Below are 13,157 nucleotides of genomic sequence, written 5' to 3' on the forward strand. Positions count from 1 at the left end.
GCGTAAGTTCGTGGTTTAAAATTTTTATTTAAGAACTGAGCTTAAGTTAAGGTAAGATTTGTATTTATAAATTAAGTTTACATAGCTGCAGTTGATACCTGGCAAATGTAATACTATTTTGTAATACCCTAACTACCTTTTTTCCCAGTGTAGTCCTCAAGGCAGGCTTGGCCGTCTTCTTCGTCGTTGACTTTGTTGTGGATTGACGCTCACAGCTTGACGAGTTGACGGGTTAGAGATCGCTAGCTCCGACTGTGACTTTTGGGCAGAGGGTGTCTTTGGGGGGCAGCCGAGGATCCGGAGACATGGGCGGCACGAGAGGGGGTCGGTGGGAGGGAAAGCGGGCTAAGTAAGGCAGTACATCCCAATGCCTCCTCGCATTGTCAGCAGTGAATTGTAGTGCAAATAAATTTCAATTGCGAGACACATTCTCCCACTGACATTGTTTGACACTTCTTCGGCTGCACAATTTGCATGTCGAAGGCGAGAAAGGCAGGGGAGAGCAGCGGGAGCCAGCAGATCTTTAAGTTTATTGTTTGATCTTTAAAGATTGGCCAACACCCAGCAGCGCCCGTTTCATTTTTTCTTCTTTCTTTTTGCTAACAAGCTCAGCACACAGTCGGATCCAGACGCTAAAGACGACGACGATGACGGTGATGAGGAAGACGCACCCAGGCTACCAATCTTAGACTTGGAGCTCCATTTACGGGCCATTCGAAGCTGGGCTGGTGTAAGTGATACACTGGGAGAGCTATGAAATACATGGTTTTATGAATTTCAAACTATGAATTAAAGCTCATTAGTCAAGAGCCAAGTCTACATATTTATATTTATTATTTCAGAATTTAATTACAATTTAATTTAAGTAAATAATAAAAAACCTGCTAACTGTAGAAATGTATCATATGAAGTCCTCCAAAATGAAGTAGTAACCACTGCTTTAAATACCCCTGTGGGAAAATAAAATCTAAACTTGTACTAACACCTGAAATCCAAAATATCTCTATAGATTTTACTACTTCTTCCGCCCGCTTTTCTTCCTCAGTGTGTATCTGCTCCAAATGCATTAAGTGTTTTGGCGCTTTTATTCGCTACCCACTCGCCGGGGAGTCGCAGGCGGAACAGCAAGACGACTTGATAGCTATGGCTACGGGCTACACCCTAATCTCGTGTGGACCACTTTCCGCACCTACAACAACACATCGCCCCGATAGAGCCGCCACCAACGCGCGATAAGTGTCTCCAGTGCGGTGGAACTCCCAGATGGATGCCACAACATCATGCCAGATACACAGATGGTATATGGCTGCAAAGGAAGGAAGCTGGTGGCCGGGCCTCTCGATATTTAACACCTAGACAGACGGAGACTAAACGCTCGAACTGGATTGGGGCATGGCCCGATAACTGGCGATGAAGCGTTGAAAACTCAGTCGCGGGCCCCACTTTTGGCTGCAATTGCCGCAATCTGCGAGTAACAAGCATAACACGCCCACTGCGCCAGCCAACTGGCCCGGGGGTCTCCAATTGGGCTAACAGTTGCACAAATGGAACGGAAATTGTTGGCCAGCCGGGCAAACAAAGTTATCAAAGTGGGCTTCGATTCGGGAGATTTATGGGAGCGGACTCAGATTGCCCCTAAACTGTTTAAACTGGCCCATGAATTCCAGGGCATTAAGTTACCAAAATAATCGAACAGTATTTTATCATTCAAATTAAATTTAAGGACCTTTCAATAAGGACCTTTAAAAATTATAATCACTGAGTTAATGGATCTCTTAGGTAAGTAAGATGTAAAGTTATCTTAAAGTATTTTTAATTTTGAAAAATATGTTTTTGAGTATATTATTACAATTAATATATTACCATATAGAAACTAAACTTAAATTATTAATTTTATTGAATTAATGAAAAGTAAAGGACGAAACATCCCCAAGGATAAACTAGTGCCTTATAATTCTGCCTTCCAAGCTAAATAAACATCGAGTAGCTCCACTTGAGATTTACTTACTGAACTCCGATCCCAATGATTCACAAAACGGAGACCTCGAACCGATTATGGAACAGGAGTTGCGTTTTGAGACGCATCCGATCGTTTTCCCAGGCTAAAAAAACAAGCCAGACAAAAGCCGCAGCCTAAACGCCGCTAAGTGCTTGGGTTTTGTGGTGTGGTGGGTGCCATGAATCGGGATAGAGTGTATCGGTGGTTTTGGGTTCAAGGGGTTTCTGAGGAGGGCAGAGAAGGGGCTACAAGAAACAAGGGGCACCCGGCATGACTTTGCTCAATGCGAGGCTTATGCGCATACCGCATTAACTACTCCATAAAAGGTGTAAAGAAATCACTTAAGTACTTGGATGTCACTCCTTTGTCAAACTAAATCATAGTAGGGAACGGACCCATCGTGGATCCATCTCTCTCTAGAGATATAAATACGCTTTTACATGTCTATATGCACGCAGAGAAATTCCTAGCCTATAATCTAATATCGCAATAGATATATATTTATTCATTTTACATTATTAATAAAAAGGATAACTTTACTTTAAAACATTAAAATAAAAAATTTATCAGATCTCTACAAAGAATGATGTTCATTTTTTCAGAGTAAAGAAAAATATACATTTCAAAAAATTAAAAAAAAATATATATATATAATTTTAATGAAAGATGGGGAATCATCGAAAAGTAAGTAAAGGGTTTTACAAGTTCCTTTGCTAAATGTTCTTTTCCAGTGTGTGCATATTCATAAGGAAAATATAGGCGTAGAATGCTTTCGGTTGTAAAGAATAAAACGGGGGAGTTTTATTGACAGCCGCAATTACCACATAATCATGCAACAAATATGATGGTTGCTGGCTTTTTCACGAAGGGGCTTCCCCTTCCCCAAAAAATGATGGGTGTTGTTGTTGCCGCTGCCGTTGTTATTATTGTTGCTGATGACGTAGAGACGACGTCTGAAAGGCAACGGGCTGGCAGGCAGCTCAACTCAACCGGAGTCAGCTCTACTCAGCGGACCTGGCAACGTGCTGATCCATTACGGCAGCTATCCCCCACTTTTCCCCATCGAGGAGCGACAATCACAGGTACCAGGTACATTTTGTCTAGACTTATTGAGTGATCGTGGCAGGAGCCAAGGCTGCAACACCAACAGCAACTAGAAGGCGCAGCCGTTTTTTTAATGGGGTGGCAATCACTTTGAACGGCGACGACGAGTCGAACGTTAAGGCCTGCACGAACGAAAAATACCAAAATAAATTTTTCAAAATATTATATGGAACTTTTGAATAATTCATGATCAAGAATTCGATGTGACATAAAAATAGAATGAAATTGAGAACAAATAATAAATAATTATTAAACTCTGTCTCAAAATGTATCATATACAGATTTATGCAGACGACCATTTAAATAATAATAATATTTTTAATTCATTCAGTTCGTTATTATACAACTATAATTTATATATATTTAATATTTTTCTATCATTTTATTTATACTTATACATTTTCAATAGAATTTACGTTTCTCCAGGTGTAGGAACAAAAGCGGAGAAGGGGGATGGGGATCTGAGGCAGGCCTCACAAATTATGGTCAGGAGGCGAACGATGCCGAAGAAAGCCCATCCAGCGTGGCAGAGGCTCGTTTTGTGCACTGAACTGGGTTGGCAGATACTTAAGAAATATGTTATTAAATAATAATGGAGTGCGTGGTTAATAGATACAACGTCAGCAGTGGCCAAAAGCACCAACGGCAGATGCAGTCTGAGTCTGAGGGAGTGTGCGATCGGTGCTTCGTTTGGGGCCTCATCGACAATCATTGTTAACAATCAATTAAGGAAATAAGTTGTTTATAAAATGTGGCTATTACTCGCAGATCGGCGGACCATCATAAATACCAGTAAACTATGGGTTTCCCCAGCATAATGCCGCCCACCTCTAAACCGCCCAACCACAGATAAAATATTACACTGGGCCACAGTAACACTAATTTCGAAGGTGAAAGTTTGGCTTAAAGAGTAAAAACTACCGAGTCAAGTCAATCATTTTTAAGGATATAAGAAAATAGTAATATATATAAAGTGAGAAAGAATATTGTAATTAACAAAATAATAAGGGACCATTAATATTTCTAGCACTAACGATATCTAAAGTGCCCCGAACCAACTTTCCCCCAAAGCACCTCACCGTTTATCAATCCAATTCCAAGTTGGCCACTGTAAATTGATGCTTGTCCGGAGAAGAAACAATCACTGTGGCCCCAATGCTGCTGGCGAAAATGTTTTAATTAATGTGGCCGACAGTTAATGAAACTGTTATAGTTATACATCCATACGCGAGTATGACTATACATTATTACCATATACGTAGCACTCGGCAGTCCACTTCGGGGAGTTTATTAACCCGACTAAAACAGAAATCGACAATCGATGGTTCGACTGACCAAAAAAGGGCTTTTTATATTCCAGTGAGCAGAGCGAAGATCATTAATCAAAACACCCCAGCAGGCGGCTCGAACTTTGGTAGCGGGCAGGGACCCAAAAAGACTACCGAACTGTACTACTTGACCACACCGAGGAAAAACTTAGGTTATTAAAAATGTGTACATTTTTAAACAACTTTTTTTCTTAGAAATTTATATTTTCCATCAGAAACCTAATCCTAAATAAGGATAAAGGCCAAAAAATATAAGTAAATGTTTTGTTTAATTTAGAGAATATATTTCTGCTCCAAACCTATCCTTATTTAAAAGATTTGTATTACAAAAAATTATAACAAATTAAATCTAGTATATACTAAAATTAATAAACAAAAAATCAAGGGTCGCTGAGAGCTAATTCCTAAATCCCTTTATAACTATAGGGATACTATCGTATTTCGGACCAATTTATACATATAGGAAAGGGATAGGTTTTTCCCCCTGTGCAGGTCTACAAGCGGGCCCAAGAAGTAGGCCCCATATGATTAGTGGCGGTGGCTACTTTAATGAGCGTTAACTGCCCGGCCTCAAAGTTCATTAGGTGCAGTCGGCTTATGATTGATGCCCCCAAACAAATGGCGGAAAATTCTGGTGCCAAAATCAGAATCGAAATCGTCCACAAGTCCGATGCTCAAATTGAAACATAAATCAAAATTCCAGTTTGAATTTGTTGCTCTTTGTTTTTATCCACTGTTCCACTGACTTTCGTATGCTTTTTATGCGGAGAGTCTTTTAAAATCAATGCGGAAACCCAATCAGTCAGTTGCCATCTCCGAATCTCTGGCCAAAAATCGCACAATTTCGGACTTCGATCAGCGCTCAGCGCATGTGGCGTTAATTTTGATTAATGGCCGAAATTGCCGGCTGACCATTTTCGAATTTTAATTGTTTTCAAATCGGCGGGCGAGTCCGCGAGTCCGCGAGTCTCGTTCTACAAATAATTATAAGCAGTTTTTAATGATGGCCCCCAGAAGGAGAATAGCCAAACAAAAGCTCCTAGCAGCAGCACTAATTGTTACAGATCCAGCGAAGAGGCGCACAACTTGCTACCAGTTCTGACCCGGGGCCTTTGTTTGGCTTCTTGAGCGCTCCGAAAATATATATCTTTTTACTCTTTTCGGGTCCATAAAAGCAAGTGCCGCTAAATGGCCAAAGGGGTGGACAGGCGGACAGGCGGACAAAGGCCGTTTAGGAGGGGGCACGTGCTCAATCCGACTCACAAAGCCGATCCGAAAACAATTAGGCGAGCATAGAAATGGATTTCGGAGGCAGGAGGAGTTCGCGGTGAAGATGAGCTCGGAAATAGCCCAGCGAAGAAGTCTCAGTTAAACATACTTTCAAGTGAAGATATAACCGAAAGTATTCTTGGAAAATAATTTAGGTGACGAGGTAGGCTTTTGAGAAGATCTTAAAAAACGTTAATAATTTAATTGATTTCATAGGTACCACTCTAAAATTATATTTAGGATTGCAGTTCAATAAAAAATATAATAAAAGTAAGTCAACTATGCCAAAAATATTTTTTACTTCAAGTTACAAAATCACTTACAATTTTATACATTTATTTTAAGTCTTGAGATTGCAATTAGGTTGTTGTCAGGTTAGGGAACATATAGCTTTAATAAAAATGAACATATATACGAATTTAAGGCATATATATCTGTCTCGACTAAAATATATGAAAATATAAAGTACATGTTTCTTGAAAAAGGAGTCAATTGATCATCGTAATGTTTTTATAATAATAAACCATCTGCTTCGAATGGAATGTAATGGATTTTTTATGTACGGCTCTTTCAATAAAACTCCCTGCCATTATTATCATGACTTACTAGTAAACAGAATGATTCCCAGAAGAATCTCCCGAAGAATCTCTATCCTTATGGCATACCTCAAATAACTGTAACCCGAACCGAACCTCCTCCCCCGCCGATGCATCCTTCGCCCGGCCTCAAATCCATCAAAAGTCGTTGATTGTTCTTAATTGCCCTGAAATTGCATGACCACCTACTAATCTTGGCCGTTCCGAGGGAATCTTGCGGTAGATCCCTTTAACCTTTCCCCACCGAAAAATACGAAAAATGCCCGGCTCCGATGGCTTTTGTTTTCCACTGATGCAGCTGATGCCTTTGCCGCTCCGCTGCTGAGGATGGGATGCTGCTGCAAATTCCATAAATCTGTCAAGCGGGGAGCGTCGCACATCTTGCACTTGTTCTTCTCTGGTTCGCGAAAATCTTGACATGTGAAATACGCAGATTTGCCAGGTTTTATGGGCCGCACTTGGGAGCGGAGGACCACAGAGGCAGCCGTGGTGCCGCATGCAGCAGGTTGCTGCCAGCGAGCTGCAACTCGGGCTGCTCCATGTGGCATGCATTCCGTGCATTCGCCCAGTGCCATAAACTTTGGCTAAAAGCGCACCAAAAGCGGCGGCGGCAGCAGCCAAAGTACAAAGCGGCCGCTCCACACACAGATGAACTTGCCACATGGTCGGGGCGGGAAAGTAGGGAAGGGGGAGCACAAAGGGGCGGAAAGGGTGACGGGAGGCAGGAGGTCGGTGGGTGGGGGCAGCCAAGATGACCCGGGCACTTGAACTGGCTCTGGAAGCTCATACACGGGATGCCTGCCTGGATGGATTGATGGATTGCAGCTGTAGTTGTTGCTGTTAAGCACAGTGAGAGAAAATTTAATCTAGGAAATGCGCCAGGTTCATAGTCAAGGCCAGAACCAAAATAGTTCTGAAATATCATTAATATTGATTATCAAAATTCGAAAAATATTGATCAGATAAGTAAAAAGAAAATTCACCTCTTTAATAATTTTTATTTTAAAAAAGAAAATACTAAATTAAATCATAAATAATTTATTCTTGAAATATTTTTGTATAGGTTATATTTGTTTATCCGTGTAAATATGGAAATTACTTGAGTAAGAAATTTTAAATAGATTTCTTCAGTGTACTACTGCTGCTCGGTGCAAATGAAGACCTGCTCGGCCTGCCACTTGCCACAGAACACAGGAAAAAGATACAAAAAGCATCGAAAAGCTAATTTAAAGCAATTTAGTTTGAAACGCGCACACATTTCCATGCCGCGCCGCAGACGAAAAGCATCTGCACGAAATGAGGTTGAATGCAATGGCAACTTCAGCCAGAACAACAGCCACATTGGCAGTAACAATTTTTTGAGTGCGACGGACAGACGTTTATTTATTAATCCAATGGTAGCAGCCGCTTCTGATGGCCCTGAGTTGATAGTCCCAAGACATTGACACAGGCCCAAGAGTAACTAGCCACGTTCACTCGCCACCTTTTGCAATTATCCGATTGGAAATTCCGCTAGAGCTGGAGTTTCTTCAGAATTTTTATGATATATGGTGTCAAGAACTTTCGGGGCTACCAGGTTACAAGTCCAATGAACTGTAGTTCTTTGAGAGCGCACAGATACATCAAATTCGGAGGTTTCAGCGAAATATCAGTTCAAGTTTGGAAATATTAAAGGAGAATAGTGTTCTTTTTTCTCTGGATGGCTGGGGCAAACAGCGAAGAGAAAGGACAACTGGTAAATGCTCTAGTGCCATAAAAGATGATTTACAGATGCCGAATCGCCGCGAAATTTCTTAGCCACCCACGGGTCCATTAAGTGGTTAAATCAGGTGCTGATGGTTGTCCCGGAGCTGCTGCCACAGGTCGTATACTTAATGCTCGGCCTGCCGTGCCATTCTAACTGTTATCATTATTGCAGCTTGTAAAATTTTGAAGAAGCAATCTAAAGAAATTCAACTGGGAATAAAGTTTACAGCTTTTTGGGGAGATGAGTTAAGTGCAGTTTAAAAACTTATTGGATGAGTAATAAATAAGACGAGCCGAAAACGTTTTTGCACTCGGGAAAAAAGGTTGAAGTCAGGAAATATTCTTAGGGTAAAAATAGCTATTGCTGGTTGGTTGGCATTCCAAACGAAATAAGAAAAATGTTTATAAGACAAGCATTTTAATAAATCCAATGCTAGGAAACTAGTCCAGCTTCTTGAGATTTTTTCCCTGTGCAGACAATAATGGCTTACTGTGCAAAACGGCAATAAAAACGTAATTAAAGTCTTTCCAAATAGATTGAAGCATCGGCGATACCGAAAGGGTAAAGCGTATTTTGGACTACTTAAAAGCAGACTCCGAAAACTCGAACGCCTTAGAGGCCAGAATTTTATTTTTGGCGATTTTTAGCTGCCTTCTTTTTGGCAAAAAGCAATCTAATTGCTTTCGGTTTTTGCCTTTTGTTACCGGCTACTGCAGGGCTAATGAACCAATTACTAGTGGAGGCCATAAAAAATAGTAACGGCCGCAGATCACAAAATAGAAAAGCGGGCGCACAGTTTAAGTGCCTTGGATTTGGTTTTGGATTTGGCTTAGACTAGAGCAGACCAGAGCACATAGACTAGAATTCCCACCGTCACCAAGTGACTAACTATATGCATAGCGCGGGATCCAATCCGAGATCATGGCTGACCTCAAAGCCAAGCTAAAACGAAACCGAAAAGCGGCGGAGACCTCAACTAGACCGACATTAAACAGCCGAAAAGAGCCGCCAGGCAAAACGGCCAGCCAACCCAGCAACCCAGCAACCCGGCAACCCACACTGCGATCCACCAACTCGATCCATCGCTCCATCGATTCCGAGGTGCACGATGGAAAACCCCGGAGAGAAGGAGCCTGGTAACAATATCGAAAATGCAGCCAGGCACAGAAGATATTGCGACTGTCATAAAACAATATTATTGGCATTATTACATTTAAGTGTTGACAGCATAATAAAATAATTGTCGACAGACAATTTACAACTAGGCAGAAACAAAAAAGCAACCAAAAAAAGAGGAGATATCGTTTCCGAGCGTTTACAGAGTTTTTCTGCAACGTCTGACTGGCTGGCTGGCGGTTGGATATCATGTTGATTCCCATGTAAAACACTTTTAAAAATCACACTCACAACTCAAACCGAATGCAAAGTGCAACAAGTCATCAAAGGCAGCCCAAGCACGGCTGGAAAATGGAAAGATTTTTCATAACCGCCGAGAGATCAAAAGAATTGTGCGGCGCTTAACGCAGAGATGAGAAGAGCTTTGGCTCTTTTTTTTGTTTTCCTACTTTTTTTAGTTCGGGCTCGGCGTTTGGAGTTCCCTCAACGACGACGCTCATTCATATAATTCACCCTCATTTCATAATAAATTGCTCTCAATTGATCACGACAATCGACAGCGATGAAAAGTCATGCCAAAGTTGACTCTGCGAGCGAGAAAACCGAAACGAACTCGAGAAAGGAAACATACGATACGAAATCCAATCGCAATGTTAAACCAAAGTAAAGCCGGGCAAACTTAAATTGGCAAAAAGGTGCGACGGTACACGGAGAAAATAATATATGCAGCTTGTAGGTTTTTTTTTTTAATATTTTGAATTTTACCTATATATTTTAAAACATTTGTCATTAAAAAATAGAAGACTCATTATACAAAAAATCAGTGAATTTGGTTAAGAAAATAATTTATGATTAACTAGCTTAATATTTAATAGTATGTTTTTTATATTATGTAATATAAAACACAATCTTTAAAAAAACACAATCAGTGTAAAGTTCTTTTAAGATACCTTGTGCTTTAAAATTCTAATACTGAATTAAAAAAAAGGTCTTTAATTTCTTTAATAAATTGAATCCTCAGTGCAGTCGTGGAAGGCGTTCATCTCCACTGATGCTTGGCGGCGTTAAGTTGTAGGTGCAGACTGGACAGAATCACCCACAGAGCCACCGCTGCGGCTCCCCGCACCACCATGAGCCACCGCGAACCACCGCGAACCGCAGCCAAGCAAATAAGTCATATGCCAAAACAGCTAAAGGTTCCTGCCCGGCTCGATAGGAAATTGCTCTAATATTTTGCCTTTTGTCTGATTGGAAATATTGCAGGGCACACTCAGCCCAAGTGCCGAGAGATTCCCAGTTCTGCTCTGCCCGCAGGAGGAAGATACTTTTGCCGCTGACTGTGTGGATTGATGATGAATTATGTAGAGCACGAAAAGCGAGTGCATTGCTGATGATGCGGTGCCTCCTGTGCCTGATGGCGGGAAATGATCTCAGCGGAACTGAACTGCACCGAAATGAGGTGAGCTGTTGGCTTTTGGTGTGGGAGTTGGGCTGATTTGCCAATCGCTCACGAACTAGAGGAATTTTAATGAAAGCAGCAGTGGAAAATAAACAAAGATGTGCGCAGATCGTTTTCGAAAAGATTTTATAGAGCAGCGGAATATAAATGTGGAGAACTGTAAATAACTTAAGCAGTATGTGTAAGTGTTAGTTAAAATCTAAAGGAATTGCCCATAAAATGTAAATTCTACTATATTTTTCTTTACTACCTTTTTAACGCGGTTTTTATTGATAGCGATTCGCTAGAACCCAATAATCAATATATGAGAGCATCAACAATCGTCATAGACAAAATCACACCCCTCTAATGATACTGAAACGATAAATCTCTAATTGACGGCAAGGCAAATGAAATTCGTCGGAAAAAGTTGTGTAAGCAATTCGACCGACATTCTTTCGCAGACAGGTGACCGGGGTTAGTGAGACGTTTCAGGTGAGTCACAACCGCCAGACTTTGCTTAGTCAAATCATTTGGCCAACTAGAAAAAAAACGGGTAAGACAAGATGACACAAGGAGATTTCTTGGGGGGAAGGGGTACTTCGCCGACTGACCCGTTACAAGTTTACAAGTCTGAGCTGCTTTGTTATTAGTAAGGTTAGAACCGCGGGACACTAAAATCACGCACTGAGAGAAAGCTCTACATTTGGGCTCGGTTCACTTTCTTTTTAGGGTGTAAATTTAAAATTATATCTTCAAATACTCCAAATGTTAGTTTTGTTAGTTTATTTTGAACTTAAAATGCTCATAAAACATTTATTTTATTTCATTACTCTATATTTTTGCTATTTTATATTTGTTTAATAACCTTTTTCCCTCTCTGTGTGAAGACGTCTTTGGCCAGAATCCATATGGTCCGGCGCAAACGCATCGAGGAATCGGGAAAGAATAGAAGATGCCACGATGAACCCAGACCCACATGCACTTTGCGGTAAACGAAGCCGTCTGCGGCACCAAATTGTGTTATCAAAAGCCTGGGAATTCGCCCTGCATGCCCACCAACCAGCCAGCGACCCACCTACCGAAACCCAAAAGCCGAACCCCCATACGGGCCAGGAAAATTGTGCAAATTTTTCGTACAGGTAGCACACACAACACAATGAGGCGGCAGGAAAAGCTGGAAAAGGGGAAAAGCAAAACTCGTTAGAGTCTGCGTGTGAGAGCCAGAGTCCAAGTCGAAGTCGAAGTTGAAGATGCAGCTGAAGACGAAACCGAAGCAGAGCACTGAAAGAAAATGTGGATTCTAATTAAACAATTTATTTTTTATGTTCTCTAAAAGATGATTCACATTTAATATCCTATAAACACTATACCAAAGCAAACGATAAACATGCTGTGACATTTTATTTTTTCTAATAACATCGGTTTTTAACATGGTTTAGATCGTATTTTTTTAATCTTGTGTAACAAAATTGTATTTTTAATTTTGTAAAGCCTTAAAGTAATTTAATTTGTATCACTGTAATTTACAACTTTGGAGGATGTCAGTTTAAAAATTCTAAAAAAAATAAACATTCTGGTTTGAGTACCTATGATTTCTCTGAGTGATCGCCGCTAACCCGAACTGAACCGAACCGGTGTCCACTGGCCAACAACATTGCATTATTTCACCAAATCATTTCATGCCACATTAATCCACTTTACCACCACCATCATCATCATCATCGCCGCCACCACCGACATCACCAGCACCATCGCCACCACCAAGTTGTCCAGCAGGCAACTGGCCAAATCTTGGGAACTTTCCTGACCAGCAACACGATCATGATGACGACGACGTGTGCCTAGAGGGTGTCAATTGTTGCATATGAAAGATTCGCAATTTGGGGTTGCCATGTGCTGGGAGTTGCTGTTGAAGTTGGAGTCGGAGTCGGAGTCGGAGTCGGAGTTGGAATGGAGCTCAATTTACTATTAGCGTGACTTTTGGGTTAGTTTTTCTATTCGTCATGCAAGGCATCGCTTATTGGCAGGCATTTTCCGACTCGTACGGCCATTTCCATACTGCGGGCCAAATGGCCCCGACTCTTAAGTGCTTTATTGCATCAAGTGATCTTCTCTATAAACTCGAATAGGAAAACAAAAAGAGCCGAAAATTATTTGGGAAAGGAACACTAAAGATTTATTCCTACACGGTAGTAACCAAATCGGAAGAGAGATTCAGTTGTGAAAAGATTTCTAATTAAAGTCAAGGTCCATTGCTTTATTGAAAACGTAAAAAAAAATCTTAAAGTTAAAAAAAAGTTTACCATTTCTTCAACATTTCTTAAACAGATGTTCATTCAATAAATCAAAAAATATGAAATCATTTTTATACAATGTATGTACTGTAAATTATTTTTCGTGGTGATATCTTCAAAAAAGTGAGAAGGAATACGTACGGTTTTTCCGTAACATTTTCAGACCTGTTGCAAACCATATCCTGACTAATCAATTACAATCACTCCAGAATAAGATCATCATTCAAGTGCAATCTCCGCGCAAAAACCCGAATGATAAACGA

This window comes from Drosophila biarmipes, chromosome 3L (genome assembly GCF_025231255.1).
Source record: "Drosophila biarmipes strain raj3 chromosome 3L, RU_DBia_V1.1, whole genome shotgun sequence".
Classification (NCBI taxonomy): domain Eukaryota; kingdom Metazoa; phylum Arthropoda; class Insecta; order Diptera; family Drosophilidae; genus Drosophila; species Drosophila biarmipes.